Consider the following 21347-nt stretch of genomic DNA (forward strand, 5'->3'; position numbering starts at 1 on the left):
CCCACTGCTCCACTCTCCCTCCCTCTCGCACGTACCCAAGCATGCTGTCCAGGGCCACAGTCACCATCCGTTTTTCAATCAGGGACACTTATGTGAGGGAGGTTTCCTGTCCTGACTCTGGGAAGAACACCCTAGTTCTGGCTTCCGGCTGGAAGGAAGGTAGCTCAATCCCAGCCTGCACCCCTGGGCCTGGCCCGGCCTGGGATCCCCAAGCCTCTAATTGAACATGAGCTGAGGGAGGCGGAGGGAGCCAGGCCTCTAAAGGGCCAGTGCTTTGGGCTGGCATGGGGTGTGGGCAGCTTGGTTCTCTCCTGCCTCCTCACCATTGCTGCCCATCACAGGCCACCACCACCCTTGCCTCTTGGCTCAGCAGTGAGAGGTTTCCTTTGGGGTGCCCAGGTTGGTCCCTGAGCTCCTGCTATGGCTGCTGGCATCACCACTGCTGTGTGTACCATCCATCATCAAAAACTTATTAGGATCTCCATAGAGTTCATAGCTTTGAACTTCATAGAGTTGCTAGCACTTGGAATTCATAATGTTCACAGAGTTCTTAGACCTTCAGTCTGTCTTGAATGCTTCATATGGCCTCAGGCTATTTCTGGCCCTTGGAAAGTAAGCACCCCAAGAGCAGAAATTCTTGTCTGTTGGGTTCCCTGCTATATCCCCAGTGCTTGGAGCAGTAGCTGGCACATAGTAGATACTCAGTAAATATTTGACAAATGAGTGAGATTCTACATTCTGAAGTGATGGATCATTACCTGCCAACCATGAAAAGACGTACAACACTAATGACTCTTAACCTATTTGGACCTTTTTGAAAAGCTGATGAAAACCATGGACCTTCTCCCAAGAAAAATGCACATACATATGACCAGTTACATACAACAAGGTCTCTGCTTCACTATGTGATCACCAACCCCAGTGTGGTGGGGGTTATTTTTTGCCTTCCTGGGCCAGCAACTTTTGTGAAGAAAGCAGGCACGTGGGCTTGTGCAGAGCTGGTAGGTACCTTCATTCTCACAGAAGTATAGGAAATGCCACGTTGGCTCAGATTAGGTTTGGGAAGATGTAATGGGCTCAGGGTGGGAGGGCAGGAAGAGGGAGTCCGGTCCGGTGCTCTAGCCAAGGAATTGACAGCAGGTGCAGGGGTGATCTCAGCTAGGGAATGAAGAAACCTCTCCAGGATTAAATGTGGGAGCCAACAGAGTAAGGAGGCAGAGTTCAAAGATGACCTGGCCAGTGTGGCTCCTGCTCCTAGGTGAGGAGGGATTTGAGTCAACTTCTCCATTTCTACCCCATTTCCAAGCATTTCCCAAGATGGCTGGAAATCAGTCCTGCAGGTGACTAGGGCGGAGGGATTTGGCCAGAAGAACAGAGCTGTAAGCATGGTTCCTCTGAGGCTGGGTGGAAACATAAGAGTAGGGACATGATTCTTCAACTTGTCAGAGTTCCTCATCATGCAAGGGGAAGAAAAGGGTGGCCATCAAGGCTGCATGCAGTGTGTGGCTGCACACGTTGTATACTGCACAACTCCAGGGGGTGCCACTCATATGAACTGATGATGTGAATTTGCCCCCATGGAATTGTACCACATGGTGGCCCTGGGACCACTGTCTTAGCTGAGGGAGTGTGAGGACAGAGGCTGGTCCAAATATTAGATCCCCTGGCTTCTTCAGACACACCTTCAGGCATTCAAATAGTCTCCTGCAGAAAAAAGAAATGGGGGGCATTTGAAGAAGGGAGGGAGAGAAGGAGGGAAAGAGAAAGAAGAAAGAGAAACACCCTCTTCATTCCTTGGATGGCACAGCACTGGGAGGGGAGCCTCAGGTATTGGCAAGTGGCTGGTTAGCATGGGAGCACCCCATCTTCTCCAGCCAAGCAGCTCGTTGCCTCGTTGCCACTCTGCTCTTTTGCTGAGAGTTTGAAAGTCCCCTCAAGTCAGATTGAGCCATTCTGGGAGAGAAGGAAAGGAGGGCTACCTGCATAATCCTACATGCATCCATTTTCCCCCAACGCCCAAGCCCTCTACAGTGGGGGAACATCTACAGGACCCAGAACAAACAGGGCAGGAAGTCCAGGACTCTCCCTGTAAGAAAGAGGGGTCTGTATTGGGGTTGTCCTGAGAGTCGGGGAGTCTGGTCACCACAGGAGTTCAGGGGTGGGGATTAATTTTTTCCTATTAGGGCAACTGAGGCACAGGAAATATTAAGCATTTAAGGGCCCCCACATGTTAAAAACCATTTACTCTAGTCAAATTTAGGTTTTGAAATATATATATGTATATATATAATAGCCGTTTAATTAGACTTTAAAAAAATCCAATTTCCAACTCTAGATGGAGAGCTTTGGGAAAGTTAGTGGTAAAAGGAGGCAAAGTTGGGGGAAAAGTCAGGGAAAGACAAAGGGAGCAAAATACGAGTAAGGCAGCCTTGGGCAGAGCTCCTGGGAGAAGTGCAAGTGGGTGGGAAAGGGGGAGTAGGTGCTGAAGGGAGGTCGGACAATGGCTCTCGAGAGAGCCTCTGGCTGATTGGCTGATGTTTACAAGTCCTCTATGGTTGTTTATCCTTTGACCTCAGAGTGGTGGTCCCCATCTGGGCTGCACCCAGGAATCACCTGGGGTGCTTAAACAATACAGATGTCCACGCACGTTCTGCTCTGGTCTGCAGGTCATACTCCCCATCCCACCCAGCCCCACTCGGTCCTCTGGATGTGGGCCGAGGGCTCCACGGTACCACCCAGGTATCCATCCCTTTTATCTGTTTTGTCTGATTCAGGCTGGTACCACCTAAGCCTCCCCGTTGTCCATTTCTCATCCAATTCTCTATTTTCCCACTCTTCGCTCCTCTACTGGTTTGAAAGTTCCACTCTCTATTTCCAAAATTCTGGTGGTTCCTCTTGCCAAGTTTTTTGAAGTAAAATTTATAAACAGTGTAATGCACCCATTCTAAATGTACAGTAGTGTACAAGACTAAGTGAATAGCTCAATGAATTTGGACAAATTTATTGATAAATGCATATGTAACCATCTCCACCACCAACATATGGAACATTTCCATCCCCCCAAAAGTTCTCTTGTATTCCATCCCAATCAACCTCTCACCCCTGGTCCCACTGACCACTGATCTGCTTTCTGTCACTAGGGACTGGATGTGTCCTTTCCAGAGTTTCGTCTAAATGGAATTATATCGTGTGTACTCTTTTGTGACCGGCTTCTTCACTCAATATAATGTTTTTGAGATTCATCCACGTTATTGTGTGTGTCAGCCATTCATTCCTTTTTATTGCTGAGTAGGAATTGTACAGAGATACCACAGTTTGTTTATCCATTCTCCTGCTGATGGAAATTTGTGTTATTTCCAGTTTGGGGCTCTCTTTACACTTTGAATACTTAAACTTTTTTTTTTTAATTAAAGTTTATTGAGATGACAATTGTTAGTAAAGTTACATAGATTTCAGGTATAAAATTCTGTATTACATCATTCATAAATCATATCAATCACATAAATCACCACCCAGAGTCAGTTCTCCTTCCATCACCATATATTTGATCCCCCTTACCCTCATCTCTCACCCCCCACCCCCCTTACCCTCTGGTAACCACTAAACTATTGTCTGTGTCTATGAGTTTTTGTTTCTCATTTGTTTGTCTTGTTCTTTGTTGTTTTTGGTTTATATACCACATATCAGTGAAATCATATTATTCCCTACTTTTTCTGTCTGACTTATTTCACTTAGCATTATAATCTCAAGATCACAAATGGTGTCACAAATGGTCCTATTTCATCTTTTCTTACCTCCGAATAGTATTCCATTGTGTATATATGCCACAACTTCTTTATCCATTCGTCTATCAAAGGACATTTTGGTTGTTTCCATGTCTTGGCCACCGTACACAAAGCTGCAATGAACATTGGAGCACACTTGTATTTATGGATAAATGTTTTCAGATTTTTTGGGTAGATACCCAGGAGAGGGATTGCTGGGTCATATGGTAATTCTATTCGTAATTTTTTGAGGTACATCCACACTGCCTTCCATAGTGGCTGCACCAGTCTGCATTCCCACCAACAGTGTATGAGGGTTCCTTTTTCTCCACAGCCTCTCCAACACTTGTTACTATTTGTCTTGTTGATGGTAGCCATTCTAACTGCGGTGAGGTGATATCTCATTGTGGTTTTTATTTGCATTTCTCTGATGATTAGTGATGTTGAGCATTTTTTCATATGTCTATTTGCCATTTGTATGTCCTCTTTGGAGAAATGTCTCTTTAGGTCCTCTGCCCATCTTTCAATTGGGTTGTTTGTTTTTTGTTGTTGAGCTGTGAATACTTAAACTTTTATTTTTTAAAAGCTCCTTTAAAAAGCCCGTCTCTATTTTCTCTCCCCAAACAAGACAAAAACCTTAGCATGCAAATGTGTTTCATGCCCAACATCCTGTTCCCCACTACCCAGCTTTCTACTACCTTGGGGTATTTACCTAAATTTTATTTTTAATGTATTAAAAACTTCAAAATAGAAATATTTATTTCAGTTTTACAATATATTTTACTGATTTATTTGCTTATCATTGCTTCTTATTATTTCTTTGTGTTTATTTTTCTTACTGTTGGATTTCACAATTGAAATTAATGGAGGGTCCATGGTTGGTAAACTTTCTGAGTCCTTATATGTCTGGATTTGTCTTTTCTTGATTTGAGTTAAAGACTAGTCTGGATGAGTATACAATTCTTGGTTCGATGTTACATTTACTCAGATTTAATACTTCTTGCATTTATATTGCTGATGGGCAATCTAATAACAGTTGAATTTTCATTTCCTTTCAGGTCATTTGTCTTTATAGAACTTTAGAGTTTTTGCTTTATTTTTGATTTTCAAAAGTTTCACTATGATTTTTCTAAAGTGTGAGCTTGAAAATATAAGTGAGCTCTTTTAATTTCTGGATTCTTGTCTTTTTGAAATTTTAAGAAATTATCTACCAACTTTATCAAAACAATACTCTTCATTCTCTCTTTCTGGAATTCCTATTAAATGGTTTTAGAAATACTGAGGTGATTCCCTATATGCCTAAACTTTTCTTTTACACTTTCTATCTTCTCATTTGCGCTGCATTCTGGGGGATTGTCTGTGCACAATATTCCAGTTCATGAGTACAGTCTTCACGTGTGTCTAGTCTGCCCCTTTATACATCTTCTGTGGGTTTTTGTTTAACTTTTGACTATCACATTTTTCCGTGTAAGTTCTTATTAGGATCTTCCAAACCTTTCTGTTTTCGTTGCGTGGATGTGCTCCACTCCGTTAATTCAGATGGTGTTAATGTACGCATTTTAAGGCATTTTTCTCATTGTTCTGTGAATCATTTCCTGTGAATGATGACCTGTTGCCTCTCCTTTATGGATTTCGCCTTCTTTGTATATTCGGTAATTCTTGGCTATACTCTCATCTCTAAGAGGGTTATTTACCTGCTCTGGGCTGTGATGACTCCTGGCCATGTCACTGACCACGCAATGGCAACAGCGAGCATTAGATGGTGGTATGAGACCTGGGGAGGAGGCTGAAGTGGTGCAGTTGTGATTGTCAGAGCCTGGAAGCTGTAACACAGCACCTAGGTGACAGTACAGCAGTGGCCTGAATGGCACTTTGTGAAGTGGCAGCCCAGCGTACTGCCGAGGCTCCAATTTGCCTTCTTATTTAGTGTTGCCTCAGTTTTTGATTGTTAAAGTGCTCCCTTTCTTGTTTTGCATCACGGGTTATGAATTTATTAATCTATATTTATATCTTTCCTATCACTAATCTGATGGGTTTGGTGTTGAGGGGTAAGTAAAATATTACAAAGGGGAATTTCCAGTTTCAAGATGAAAAACAGAGACAGACTAATATCACTCCCCAACATTTAAAAAAATTTAACGACTTTCAATTATACAATAAGTTTTCTAAATTTGTCTAAGAAATAATCTAGGTTAAATTAAATATTGTACATCCTAAACAATGAAGAATTTTTTAAGTATTATTGTTGCATAAAATATTATTATGTTAGCAATATCAAAGTTTTTTTTTTTTTTTTTTAATCACTAGTGTATATTTTAGTCCCCAAATGCACCATCAATCGGAACTGATGTCCACTCTTCCACTGGACCAGCTGAATCTAACACATTCAAAGGTAAGGAGCCTTTTGGTCTGAGAGCTGCCTGCGTCACTAAGGCTCTCAGAGGCTGCTCACAGGGTGCTGTGGGGGTGACATGAGACAAAGTGTGTGACATACTGAGCACAGTGGCTGGCGCACTGCGCATCCTTAATACATGCTGGCTACTCTTTTACACGGGCTACCGATTGCTCTGAGCTGCCAAGAAGAAGTGGCCTCTTGGCTGGTCCTAAATGATTTGGTTCTCACTGCTCCCCACGCCCTGCCAGGTACATTCAGAGCAGCCTGGCTCAGCACTGGGCTTGTTGCTGACACACTATGGGAATGGGAATGGCTGGTGAGCTGGCCAGAGGGACCGATCCTCAGGACCCATCCCTCCCCTAGGCCAGGGTAGAACCTGGTCTTCTGGAACATTCCACGGAACTCACTCCTTGTCTTTGCCCTTGGATCTGCCTAATTTCCTTCCGTCTTCCTGGCCTGGAAGGAGGTGCTTCACCTCATGTATCCCCATGTGCATACACATGTGCATTCTCTTTTTTTTATTAGCAGTGCCAGAGATTCCTGCTGGTACTGGCTGTCCTCCCAGAGATGAGGAAAAAGCCCTCGACGAAAGAGGCACCAGAGGGTGGAGCCCTGATCTCCTCACAGATCCCTGCCTTGCTGAGCTGGGCAGATCTAAGGTCCCATCTTCACGTGATTGCTGCTGTCACCACTCAGGGAGCAGGTATCTTTGTTGAAAGTTGGACTTGAAGTGGAACAGGAGCCAGGGCTGGGCCAGGGCAGGAGGGACTGGCAGGGTAAGCTGGTAGCCGAGGGCAGGGCTTCCAGCTACTGGCTGCTGTTCCCAATATTCCTGAATGGGAGACATGAAGCTCCTTAGCCCCCAGGGTAGGGCCGGGTGTATGGAGCCCTCTCGGTCATTGTCTTCCAGCTCCCTGCAGACTTGCCCATTTACCCTCGTGTGCCAAATCAGTGGCACCACTATATAGGAGTACCATGTATGAAAAGAGTGGGGAAGTATAGGCCTAAGGGGCCACCCGGCCTTTCTCAGCCATAATGTTTTTAAATTACCTGCTGGGACCAAGCGCTGAGGCCACAGGCTTTATACAGCTCCCTTCCCTACCCTCAGGCTGGCAGGGCTCCCAGATGCACCTGCAGAGTTTCGTGCTCAGTAGAACCCCTGTGGACCCTAAGCCCAGATGTCTTCTGTCAGCAACCCCTCCGGATCTGTGCCCCGCTCTGAGCAAAAACTGCTATAGGCAAACGTGCCGATGCTGGCTACGGAGGGGGCCAAATGTGACCAGGGCCACTATCCTGAGTCTCCTTGTCTCATTCCCGGACTGTGCCTGGCTTCTGGAGCCTCGACCCTGGAAATCTAGGCCTGACCTGGATCTCGACCAGCAGCTTCCAACTGGAACTCCCAGAGAAGACTTGCTGTGGGTCAAGCTGACTAGGGAATTTGGGAATGAGAAGCAGTTTGGGGGACCCTAGGGATAGAGATCCCCTTTCATTTAGGGACAGTTATGGCCAGGGACTTGCTGCTATAGCTTGTGTCAGTCTGAGGTTGTGGGGACAGAGCCCCAAAAAGCAGTTTCCAGGCTCTCGGCCTCACATAGAAAGGTGCTGGCTCAGGTAGTAAATGGCCATCGACTGTGATCAAATGGCCAGCAGCTGTGGCTAGTTGGCCGTCAGCTGTAACCAGTGAGCCATTAGCCATGAATATAACTGCCGTGGCTAGGCTAGAAAAAAGGGGGAGCTAGCAAGAAGATGGTGGCTGAGCCTGCAAGCGGCACAGTGAGGGTTGAGAATTGTGTTGCTCCTGTTTCCTGTGTCTCCAACCCAGCCGCCAGTGAGAGTATAGTGGTATGACTCCCCTACCTATGACTCCATGGGTGTTCCTTTTTGGCCTAGCCATGTCCTGCGTTCTTGTGCGGGGAGTGGGACCAGAGACCCCGCCTGACACCCTGCAGGCTGTCCTGCATGACACATGGCGAAGTTGGCAGGATCCCCCGCAGGCTGCCCCGCACGACATCCTGCACTACACATGGCGCAGCGAGCAGGGTACGGTGCCGGCCAAAGCTCTCCAAAGGACGGTGGAGCAGTTTGTGCGTATGAACACTCAGTTGCAGGAAGACCAGGAGGAGCAGCTGCCTGAGAGCTGGACCCCCGTGGAGGGGTGGGAAGACGTGGACGGTTCCCCAACCAGCAGAGGCCGGAGAAAGCGAAGGTCCTTGCGGCCCTGTGGGCTGGAAAGTGCTTGCTGAGGCAGCCCGGATGCAGGACTTGTAGTCCCAGGAGGAAACACTTGCTGAGTCCTCCGTGGGAGATGAGGGTGAGGTCAAGGTCATCCCTCACCCTCAGGACAGCCCTGGCGAATGACTATGGACTATGGGGAATTGCCTTCCATCCCTAATTTAATGGACAGCTTGACTATTTGTTTGGGAACATACCACCTTGTAGTGGAACTGGCAGATGTTTGCTATTGTGTCTTGACTGGCCGCCATCGAGAATATGTAAGCACCTTGACTGTGAGCCGCTGTTGTTCCAGCACGTACCCTGAGAGGCCCAGAGAGAGTGGTAGTGCCCTGAGAGCCCTGGCTGAGTCCAGGAAGTCTGGCTGTGCCCAGAGAGAGTGGCAGTGCCCTGAGAGCCCTGGCTGTGTCCAGGAAGTCTGGCTGTGCCCAGAGAGCCCTGGCTGTGTCCAGGAAGTCTGGCTGTGCCCAGAGAGAGTGGCAGTGCCCTGAGAGCCCTGGCTGAGTCCAGGAAGTCTGGCTGTGCCCAGAGAGAGTGGCAGTGCCCTGAGAGCCCTGGCTGAGTCCAGGAAGTCTGGCTGTGCCCAGAAGTACTGGTGGTGCCCTGAGAAACCCTGGCTGTGACCAGAGAGCTTGGCTGTGTCCAGGAAATAGCATTCACCTCCAGGCTCCTCGCACAGGGCCCCTTGCGGAAGACGCTTGTCGCGTAGATTGTGAGGCGAGACCCTGTAGGGGTGGAGTGTGGGGACAGAGCCCCAAAAAGCAGTTTCCAGGCTCTCGGCCTCACATAGAGGGGTGCTGGCTCAGGTAGTAAATGGCCATCGACTGTGATCAAATGGCCAGCAGCTGTGGCTAGTTGGCCGTCAGCTGTAACCAGTGAGCCATTGGCCATGAATATAACTGCCGTGGCTAGGCTAGAAAAAAAAGGGGGAGCTAGCAAGAAGATGGTGGCTGAGCCTGCAAGCGGCACAGTGAGGGTTGAGAATTGTGTTGCTCCTGTTTCCTGTGTCTCCAACCCAGCCGCCAGTGAGAGTATAGTGGTATGACTCCCCTACCTATGACTCCGTGGGTGTTCCTTTTTGGCCTAGCCATGTCCTGCGTTCTTGTGCAGGGAGTGGGACCAGAGACCCCGCCTGACACCCTGCAGGCTGTCCTGCATGACACATGGCGAAGTTGGCAGGATCCCCTGCACTACAGAGGTCCTAATGTTTTTTAGCTGCCCCGGGGAGCATGGTGGTCCATTAGTAGGGGGAAGTATCCTCAAGGCTGCCAGAATGGGGCGGGTGGGGAAACAGTAGCTAGGGAGCAGGCTGGATGGATATCCAGGACTGTTCCGGAACCTGCTTACTGGGTGGTCTGAGGCAGGGAGAAAGCTACTTCCCTATAGTGCAGGGCCCCTGCCAAGCCTGCAGTTTCACGCCCTTTTCTGACCCCACCGCCCTCCCCACCACCATCACCACCAGGAATGTCCTCTTTACCATTTGGTCCTAGTTTATCAGCCAGGGAGGGTTAGGTCTGCTTAGGTCGCTCTTCCCGCAGAGGACCTCAAGTCACCATCATGCTGGAGGCTCCTGTCCCCACAACATGAGTCTCATCAATCTGCAAGTGGCCCTTGCAGGGCTGGTGGAGAAGCCACTGAGGGATTCTTTCCTGGGGAGCTCAGGTGACTGGGAATAGAGATGCAGGGAGCCAGGCAGAAAAGTTGAGCTGGGGCTGGAAAGGGCTCCAGAGGCCATCTGGGTCAAGTCCTTCATTTCGGGATGTGTAGTGATGTTCCTCTTTCATTCCTGATACTGTTAATTTGTATTTTCTCTCTCCACGATCAGTCTAGCTAAGAGGTTTATAAATTTTATTATTATTTTCAAAGAGCTAACTTTGGCTCTTGTTGATTTTATATATTATTTTCCCATTTTCAATTTGAAAAGTTCCATTCTTTATTATTTCCTTCTTCTACTTACTTTTAGTTTAATTTGCTCTTTGTCTAGCTTCTTAAGGCAGACGCTTAGAGTTTTAACCTTGGTTCTTTTCTAACATATGTATTTAAAGCTATAAACTTTGCTCTGAGCACTGCTTTAGCAGCATTCCACAGATTTTGTCTGATATTTTGTTGGTAGAATTGGCCAATGCAATCAGATGTGAGAAAATAATTAGAAGCATAGGAATTGTAAAAGAAGTAAAACTGTCTCGTTTACAGATAATATTAAAGTATACCTAAAAAACCCAAGAATCAATGATAAAACTAACAGAGACAATAAAAGAATTTGGTAAGGTACAGGATAAAAAAATGAAGATCCTTCATATCCACAATCACAAGTGATAACAGAAGTGAAAAATCCCATTTACAATAATAACAAAAGAAATGTACTATTTAAAAATAAATTTAATAATATGAAAAACCTATATAAAAAACTATAAGTAACTTTTAAAAGGCATTAAGAATAAATTGAAAGATGTCTCTTCTTAGATAGAATGATTCATTGTCATAAAAATGTCCATTTTCCCTAATGTGATTCAATGAAAAATATATTTTTTTCTTTTGAGCTAGGTAAGTAGATTGTAAAGTGTATATATAAAAATAAACATGCAGGAATGGCTAGAAAAACCTGAAAAAGAAAAGTAATGTTTGTGTGTGTTAGTAGGAGACAGGAGACTAGCCTTATCAAATATTAAATCATGATAAAACCTTTATAATTAAAATTATATTCTACTGGCACATAAATAAATCAATAGAATACAAAGTATAGAAATAGAAGGAAATACATATGGAAATTTAGTACATAATAAAGGTGATATCTCAAGTCACTGGAGAAAAGATAGACTTTTTAATAAGGGTGTTGTGACAACCAGATAGTTATTTGGTAAAAGATAAAATTGAATCCACATACTACATACCAGGTACTATAAAACCTCCAGGTGGACCAGAGACCTAGATGTACAAAATGAAATCAAACAAGAACTAAAAGTAAACGTGGATATGGGGATAGTTTTTAACTATGATTCAAAATACAGGTACAATATGTGAGAAGATGGATAACTTTAATTAAATTAAAAAATGTAAAATCCTTTTATGTGGCCAAAACCCCACCAACAAAGTCAATGACAAACTTAGAAAATTTATTGCAGTTCATGTAATCTTCCCAATATATAAGAACTCTTAAAACTCAAAACAAGAAAGACCAAAGGTCTGCTAGAAAAATAGGCAAAGTAGATGAACAGGCAGTACACAGGAAAGAAGGTATAATCGCCTTCAGTCTTCTCTGCATTTGTTTTGGTCTGTCTGCCTCCCCTATTTGTATCACAAATTCTTGTTTTTAGTGAAAATATAATATATATCCTCTATTGAATGCTTACTTTGTGCTACACATTATACATATAGACATATATATGTGTATATATATATATATTTTTTTTCCCTTTATCCTCACTACAATTCTATGAGGAAGGTAGCATTATTATTCCCATTTTACAGATGTAGAAACTGAGGCTCAGAGGTATTAAGTTACATGCCCAAGACCAAGAAGGTCAAAAGTGACAAAAACAGGTCTTGAACTCAGGGTTTTTCTTGTTGCTGTTGTTTTTATTCCAACGCGCCAGCCATTAACCACCATACCACCCTGTATCTTTGAGCACTTACTTTTCAGCATGCCCGGTTTGGGGTATGGGTGTGGAGAACATTATGAGGGGCCCAAGTTAAAAAGAAAAAAAGAACTTTGCACCTGAAGAACTTTCAACCAAGCCAGATACAGGGCTGAGGGAGCGCCCTTCAGTCCCCAGAGTGGGCTGGACTGAGCCTCAAGAATGCGGTGTGTCTGTCTGTCTGTCACATACTGACCCAACTGGCTGCTGTTACACCCAGGCTTCCAGCCACTTGAGGGCCCTGTCAGTCCCACCCTCACCTGGGTGAGGTCTGTGGCTTGGGCAGCTGTCAGGCCCCCACCCACGAGCTCCCCTGAGGATTGTGAAAGGAACTTCTTGCAGCCTGTGGGCCCCTCCTGTCTTAATTTGTGCCTTCCATTCATTCTACTTTTTCTAAATCTTTTTCCTGAATTATTTTTGATTCTCTTTTCCCCTCCCTATTATATTGGGATTTCTATGTTCTATTCCTATTGTTTTTGTAAGTACCCCTAAATTTTAACCTGTTTACTTAAACTAACAAAATTTAATCAATTTTTTACTCACCTCAGAACAATATGAGGTTCTCAGAATGCTTTCGCTCTAGTCACATTTTCCTATTTCATTTGTCATTGTTCTGTTTTAATTCCTTCTTTCTTTTTTATTGCTAATATTAGTCATCATCATTATTATTTGTATAGTCAATATTTTGGTTTACCTTATGTTTCCTAACTTATTTTCCCACCAATCCCATCAATACTACCATTTCATCTTCTGTTCTAGTTCCTTCTTCCTGGAGGAAACCTTTATAAGTGGTTGGTGAGGGTTGTTGGTAGGAAACTTTCAGTTGTTGATCTGATTCGTTCTTCATTTAAAATTCAGTCTTAAGTTTGGCTGAGTTATAATTCTCATTTGGCAGGTTTTTTTTCTCTCAGCATTTTGAAGATATTTTACTTTCTTCTGGCTCTTATAGTGATGTTGAGAAGCCCGCTCCAACGTACTTGTCAATCCTTTGTAGGCAAAAGCTCTCTCTCCTTCCGGAGGGCTTTTAATATTTTTTTCTTTATCTTTGGTGTTTTGCAGTTATACTACAATATGTGCAGGATGAATATTCTTATTTGTCCTCCAAATGTGTTGTGATTCCTGGATAATCGCTTATAATAATAACAGCTAATATCTCTTAGTAGCTGTTGGTGTTGTCTAGGCATCAGGCACTATCTAAAGTACTTTACAATGTTAACCCATTTCATGGTCCAGCAGTTCTATTATTATTACCCCCATGTTGCAGGTGACTTAAGTGTCTTGTCCAACTTCCACGATGGTGAATGTTGAAGGTAGGATTGGAAGCTGGCCTTTCTCCCAAGGCTTCCCATGGGCTTCAAGGACTCCATGAGTTGTTTTTCTGCTTAAGCCAATTGGAATTTGGTCTCTGGTACATGCGCCTGAAAAAATTCTGGTTAATCCATCGGGCAACTGGATGGGTGTTGCTGCTGCTACTTGCTGGCATGGGAAACTCAGGAGGGAAAAGTTTTCCTTTTGGAAAAAGTAGGCACAGCATCATATTACTTTACCCAGGAACCTGTTGGATGTCCTCCGGGATGTCAGGAAGGTTCAGAACCATCTCTGGAACTTGCTATTGCTGTACCTCCAAATTTCCCCTGCCCCGGTGGCCCCTCATGGAAATGAGCTCTGACGGGGATGAGCCGCCTCTGAGCTGTGGTTTGCAGCCGTGGGTCCTGAAGCCCTGGCGAGTGGCAATAAATTGTGATGTGTATTGTAAGTGGTTTATGGTTCATGACAAAGCATGCACATTTTCAAATCATCTTTATTTTATCACAGTCATCCATGCACTTAGTTTTACAAAGCTTATAATGAAAACCATTAATTTCCTGCCCTACTCACACCCACTGAGAAGCAGCTGCTTTGAACTCTTTTAGTTGATTCCATAGGTATTTACCTCCGTATTTCTAAACAACATGCTTATACTTTTATTTCTTGATTTTTATTGACTTCCTACTATGGAAGATGAGGGTTAGTTCTTTTATCCTCCCTCAGCTCCCTAATATTGTTACAATTGTTGTGGTTCACTTTAGTGTTTACATGGTTGTGATCATTTCTTTAGTTATTAGCTTTTAGTTTTCCTTGGAGTTAATACTCGCCTCATTTTTTCATTTGCTTAGTTTCTATGTTACTGTCACTCATTTGTCTTCAAACTCTCCACCAGAAGTGTGTCCTCTGAATATGTCAGGTGATCATCCGTTTTATTACTTTATCCTCTTTGACCTCCTCCTGCTTGCTTCCCAAAGTATAGTCTACGGGCCAGCAGCACTGGCATCACCTGAGAACTTGTTAGAATTGATGAATCTCGGGCTTCCCTCCAGACCTCTTGTCCTTCTCCCTGTTCCCCATCCTGGAGGTACAGGACCTCTCCCCGTTCATCTTATGTAGGATGGACGTGTCCCCTATGTAAATACTCTCTCTCTCTCTCTTTCTCTCTCTGAACAGGACTCACAGTTCAAAGCTTTGCTTCTGATAGGTAAAAGGAAACTCTTGGAATTTAGAAACCCCTTTATTTTCCTCACAATGTTCAGCCTTCAGTCTTGTCTCTAAAGAGTTGACTCTGGGACCTGAAGCAGAAGGAGGGCCTCTTTTTATCTCTCATCTCCAGCTTTGACAGTGGATGCCATTAGCCAAAGAGGCGGCAGATGAGCAGGAAGAAACGTCAAAACATTAAAAACGTATTTACATATACAGTTGACCCTTCAACAACATGGGTTTGAACTGCACAGGTCCACTTATATATGCAGAGTTTTTTCAATTCATATGTATAGTGCTGTGATATGTTTTCTCTTCCTTATGATTTTCTTACTATTTTCTTTTCTCTAGCTTACTCTGTTGTAAGAATAGAGTATATAATGCATATAACATCCTAAATATATGTTAATTGACGATTATGTTATCGGAAAGGCTTCTCGATAACAGTGGGCTATTAGTAGTAGTAGTTTTGAAGGTGTCCAAAGTTACAAGCAGATTTTTGATTGTGTAGGGAGAGATGGGGGTGCCCCTAACCCTTGCCTTGTTCAAGGTCACTGTATATTTAAAATAAAAAACAAATCAATCAATCAAGTCCTGTTACACAAGGAAAGATCTCTTCCGTAGCTGTGACTAGGGAGCGTGAGGAGGGGCTTGATCACCAGCTCTCAGCTCCAAATCAAGCCTTCACTGTGGCTCCTCCATGGAGCACAAAGAGAAGGAAGGCTCCTCGGCTTCAGGTGTGGCTTTCTCAGCTGCAGGACGGGAGCAGGCTGGCTGGAGGTCCAGGCCTTACAAGTGATACAGGTGTACCCCACACCCCTCCTGAATCCCAGTAAGCAGATTATTGCCTCATTGTCCTCCCCCTTGGGGTTGTTGGTTTGTGGGGTGTATACAGGAAAACCACCACATTTCAGATGAGTCAGTGCTGGGTAGAGAGAGAAGGGTAAATTTCATATAAACTCCTGGCAACAGAGCAAGCAGGGTGCCTGAAACTCTGGACATGGCGTCTGGATGGGGTTCTCCTATGAAATCCAGTGATGTCAGGGAGGTCATCACCAGAGTTTAGAAAGAAAGTCTTCTATTGAGATAAACTAATCCACAGAAATAAAAATCATCGGAAGGTCTTTATTTGTGCTTAAAATAGTTTAGTTTTGGTTTGTGCTTTGAAATGTATAAAAGCCTAATTCATATTTTTTTAATCATGAACAAGAATATTAAAGTTATAAGCAAAATAAATTTTAGATGCTCACACACATTTGCAATGTGTGGAAGGTTTATGAAAGAGGAATCAGAGAGGAAAAGACCAATAGGACAGAGTGGGGTGTGGGGAGAGCCCCCCAGGGATGGAGAGCCCCCCAGAGATAGAGGCAGAGGCATCCTGAAGGGAGACTGTTCCAGGTACATCAGTAGTTCTTGAGACACGCTGTCACGAGGGGTGTCATGCGGGGTCTCTGCTCCCGCTCCCCACATGAGAACGCAGGATATGGTGAGTCCAAAAAGGAACACCCACGGAGCCATAGATAGGGAGTCATACCACTATATTCTTGCTGGGACTGGGTTGGAGACACAGGAAGCAGGAGCCACACTATCCACAACCTGCAGTCCACTTCTCTCTACCAACCGACCTCACTTGCTAACTCAGCGCTTGCTAGCTCAGCCACCACTTGCTAACTCTGCGCTTGCTAGCTCAGCCACCATCTTCTTGCTAGCCCCCATTTTCTGCTAGCATAGCCACTGCAGTTATGTTAGTGGCCAATGGCTCACTGGTTACAGCTGACAGCCAACTAGCCACAGCTGATGGCCATACAATCACAGTTCATCAACTGATGAACCATTCATCAACCATTTACTATCTGAGCCAGCACCTTTCTATGTGAGGCCGAGAGCCTGGAAACTGCACTCCTGGCTCTGTCCCCACACACGCTCCTGTGTCCTAACATCTTGAAGCTCTCAGACCCGCTATCACTGCCTCCAAAGTGAATTAGCCAAATAATATTTGCTTACGGTTCTTCCATAGCTCTTTACCTTGAAATTCTGGAGGTTCTATTCTGGGTCAGGTACTTGCTCCAGCACTCCAGGGCTTGCATTGTAACGTCCCAGGTTCTAAGACAGTGGTGTGCTTCATTGGCTGAGACACATGGAGTGGAGGCAGATTATATACACTGGTCAGAAGCTTCCTGAGGTAGCAGCGATCAGGCCTGTTTTTATTCACCTGGCTCTCTGTCTGGGACATGGTAGAAATTCAATAAATATTTGTTGGATGGATGAATGGATTGGCTGGTTGGTATCCCACCCCTTGCTTACGGAGAGGTTCATCCTTTTCAAAAGCCCTAGAATGAGGATAGGGTCTGGTGCTCCTTTCATGCTTGGTGCTCAGCAGTCATGGACAGGAAATGGACCCTTTTCTCTTGTCAGCTGAGTGAATAAACACTTCCGTGTGAGGCAAGAGCACAGACATGCCTATGCCTCGATATTGACATGATAATTAGTGTGGAACTCGGATGCATGTGTCATCCTTGCCTCATACAATACATTCTGCCACCTGTCCCACCACCTGTTTCAGGGCTTTTGCCTGGAATCAGCAGGGCATCAGCTCTGTTTCCTCCTCCACCTGTCAGGTGCTTCCTCTCCACTATGACACTGTCATTGAGTGCTATTCTAGGGAAAGGTAAGGGGAGGGGAGTGACTGTACCTTTCCTTTCTGGGGTTAAAGGAGATGGAGAAGGGCTGAGACCCCACAGTTAGAGGCGAGGCTTAATCTAGGCCACCCTCATGCTCCTTCTTGCCTGCACTTCGCTGGAGGGCGAGCATATCACAGGTGGTGGTTAAGAGCACTGCTTCTGGGCTAGATTCCCAGGTGACCTGAGGGCAGTTCCCAATTAATGCCTGCCTCAGTTTTCTCATTTATAAAGTGAGGATAATCATAGTACCTGCCTCATAGGGTTTGGGGAATCAATAAATGTTTTATATATAAAGTGCTTTGAACAGTGTGACACGCAGGTTAGATCCATGTTCTATGGAGCCTGAAGTTTATGCAGGTTGATACAAAATTAGGTAAGAAAGTGAATATTTATTTAGAACATTAAAAGAAATCACACAACAGTACAAATTTTAAAAGGCTGACAAATGCCAAAACATCACAGAATTTTCAAAAAATAACACAGTATTTGTGTTAATTAACCTCTATACCATTTCCTTCATTGTTTGGTTGCACGCTCCTTGATGGCCTCTTTATTCAACACCAGTTTTGTAATATCATTTTCTTTAGAGCAAACAGAAAGTAATCTTCCCTCTAGCCTCGTTGATTGAAATTTTTATAAATTATTGATAGTTAACAATAGTTACTTAGTTTCCGCTTCATAACCCTTCATCAGCAATGCCCTTGGAAAACTTTAGGATTGTTAGCAAATCTGGGGAAACCTCTGACGTAGTTACTATGGCTACGTAACAGACCACTCAAACTTAAGAGCATTAAACAACAACCACTTTATGAGAATCATAGATTCTGTGCGTCAGAAATTCAGAAAGGGCATCGGCTGGGGGTAACTCAACAGTAAGGCTGGAATCATCTGAAGGCCCATTTATCCCCCTACCTGGACCTGAGCTGGGAGGACTCAGAGCCGAGGACTGCCAGCTCATGTCCTCTCCGTGTGGGTGGGCTTCCTGGCAGCACAGGGACCTCAGGGGTACTTGGACGTCTCACATGGTGGCTCTCAGCAGAAGAGGCTGCATTACCTTTTATGACCTAACCTCAGAGTCAAGCGGTGTCAAGTTCCTCACATCCTATTAGTTAGAGTCTCCAGCCCACAAGATTCAAGAGGAGGGGAATTTGCTTCCACCTCTTGATGAGGGAGTGGCAAGGTTCTAGAAGAGCATGAAGGACAGGAGATATTGCAAACATATTTAGAAAAATAAAGTCTGCCACAAGTTTCTCTCATATCTGAGCTATTGTAGATGTGCTAGCTACATAAGAATATGGTAACTCCTGTTTCTTGATTCCCATCCAATAAAGGGAAAAAAGTATTCAAGACATGATTGAAAACATCTCTTCCAGGAGAGAATTTTTTCAATCAAGTGGCGATGAAAACTACATCTTCTACTTAGGATTTTATGTCTGATTGGATGAATTTTCCACAGACTAGTTTCTGGCTTCATATATTTCAGACCTTGTTTTTCTTCCTCTACTCTGTTCCCACACCGCAATACAACATGTGGCCTTGTGTACCTCTGTGTCACAATGCCAGGTAAGTTGGCACAGTGGGTGGTAGGAGTATTTTTGGAAACTATTCCTAAACCAGAGTGGCTAGCAGTAACTTCACTATCCATGAACCTGACTGCAGACCACAGAACTATGTCTCACTCAGCTGAAATTAAATGCATCTCTAATTCAACTTCTCCCTCGCCGGATCTTAAAAATAGCCACAGTCACATCAATGCTAACAGAGGAGATGAAAGACTGGGAAAGCAGTGGTCTGCAAATTTTATGAAACATGTGAATGATCACAAAAACCTATTGTTAGTTTCCTCTCACAGCCTGGGAAGGGCATGTGCCCTTGGGAGGGACCCATGTGAAGCAACATTAGCTTCACAGAAAACCCACCTCTGCCTGGACACAGTAAGTATTGTTTAAGTGCTTGTGGGGACAGAGCCAGGAGTGCAGTTTCCAGGCTCTCGGCCTCACGTGGAAAGGTGCTGGCTCAGGTAGTAAATGGCCGTCAACTGTGATTGGATGGCCATTAGCTGTGGCTAGGTAGCCATCAGCTGTAACCAGTGAGCCATTGGCCACTAATATAACTGCTGTGGCTATGCTAGCAGAAAATGGGGACTAGCAAGAAGAATGGGGGCTGGCACGGATTGCACAGATTGCAGTTAGCAAGGGGTTGGTTGGTTGGCAGAGAAGCCGACGGCAGGTTGCAGATCGTGTGGCTCCTGCTTCCTGTGTCTCCAACCCAGCCGCTAGGAGAATATAGTGGTATGACTCCCCTATCTATGGCTCCGTGGGTGTTCCTTTTCGGCCTCACCATGTCCTGCGTTCTTATGTGGGGAGCGGGAGCAGACCCCGCCTGACACCCTGCATGACAGTGCTAATTCTCATCGGCTTCATTTTCTGACAGGTATTTCTCTTGTGGTGGCAAGATGGCTACATTCAGCAGCTTCATATCCTCCCCAGTGCTTGTCCAGCAGGACAGAGGAAGCGCCTCCCTCAGTACTTCCTGCAGCAGGATTTACTTTGCATCAGCCTGGGTCATGAGTCCAACAAACCAATACCCGGCCCGGGCGATTTGATGTGCTGGTTTGCTACCCTGGACCAGGTGCTTCTTTCTTGCTGCTGACGGTAGAGTAACATCACCCAAACTGTGGGGCTGTGGATGGGGGGAGGGCAGGTTCTGCAGAGGAAATTTGGAGGAGTTAAAGCATCTATGAACGCAGAATGAAGAAGTCGATGTTCATTTACTGGGAACAGGCATGTCCCTCCCTGGAGAATCCCACTGGCCGGGGTGAGCAACATGTGGCCTCAGCCATGCCCAGCTGTGCCTCTGGCCCTGCTCCAGAGTGACTGCCTCCAGCTTTCCTCTGCCTCTCTTCCGTCTTCTCACCCTGAATTTTGTCCCTCTTGGCCTACCTCTCCTGTCCTTAAATCCCTAATCACAGACTTGCAGGGTCAGGGATAAGGAGATCAGTAAGACTTAAGCAAACGACTTGGCTTCCCTGCTCCTGGCCCCTGCCCCTTTCCATTTTGGGTTGCAGCCAGGTAAAATCCTAAGTCTTGGCACATACACGGTAAGTCTTGAAACTGTTATTGGAGGGTCCTATTTCTCCTCATCCATGCAGAACTCTGTGGCTGGCTCCCCTATAGAACTGTACGCTCTGATAAGATAGCCACTAGCCACGTGGCTACTCCATTACGCTTGAAATGTAGCTAGTCTGAATTAAGATATGCTATAAGTGTAAAAGACACAGTGGTTTTTGAAGACTGAGTGTGGAAAAAAAGTGAAACATCTTAAAAATTTTACATGTTGAATTGATATTACCTTGGATTATTGGGTTAAATAAAATATACTATTAAAGTAATTTCACCTGTATCTTTTTGCTTTTAAAAAGATACTAGAAATGTGGCTCACATGATATTCCTATTGAACAGTGCTGCTCTAGACCCTTTTCCAGAAGTATTCACATACATATGTACCCACTAATTTTGATTATAATTTCAGGAACTGGTGGGAGAGCTCTAAATCCCATCCATGAGAGGAGTCCCCAAATTAAGACCCTCTGAGTCAGGAAGTCCATGGTTTTCATAAGGTTCAGCGTCTAACACAGTATCACTTCACAGGTGGAGAAACTGAGCACCAAGCTGTTCTCCTAGTCCAACCAGCTGAGCCCCGGGACCTCTGGGGCGTGGAGTTGCCTCACCCTCCCATTCTGGTGCAGAGGGCTAGCCCTGGGTGTCGCCTCCGGGAGGGTGACAGTGCTGCAGTGCTGCCTCGCTAGCATACCCCTCCACAGGTGTTTCCAGGTGACACCAGCATCAGCTCCGGGAGACGTGAAGTCACTCCCCAGGTGGATGTATTTCCTCGGGGCTCCTGTGGTCCTAGGATAGCTCTGGGACTGGCCCAGGTCCTGGAGGCCACTGAAGATTCCATGGTGAGTGGGCTCCAGGCTAGGCTGAACCCAGTCTGGGGAGGGGGCATGGGCTTTCAGTGCAGAGAGCATAATCCCTGGCTCTGCCTCTCACCAGCCGGGGACTTTGTACATTGCTTCCTCTATGACCCACTTTGGAATACGTTGTTCTTTGTGGTTTTCTACATTTTA

The sequence above is a fragment of the Rhinolophus ferrumequinum genome, chromosome 6 (genome assembly GCF_004115265.2).
Source record: "Rhinolophus ferrumequinum isolate MPI-CBG mRhiFer1 chromosome 6, mRhiFer1_v1.p, whole genome shotgun sequence".
Taxonomy (NCBI): domain Eukaryota; kingdom Metazoa; phylum Chordata; class Mammalia; order Chiroptera; family Rhinolophidae; genus Rhinolophus; species Rhinolophus ferrumequinum.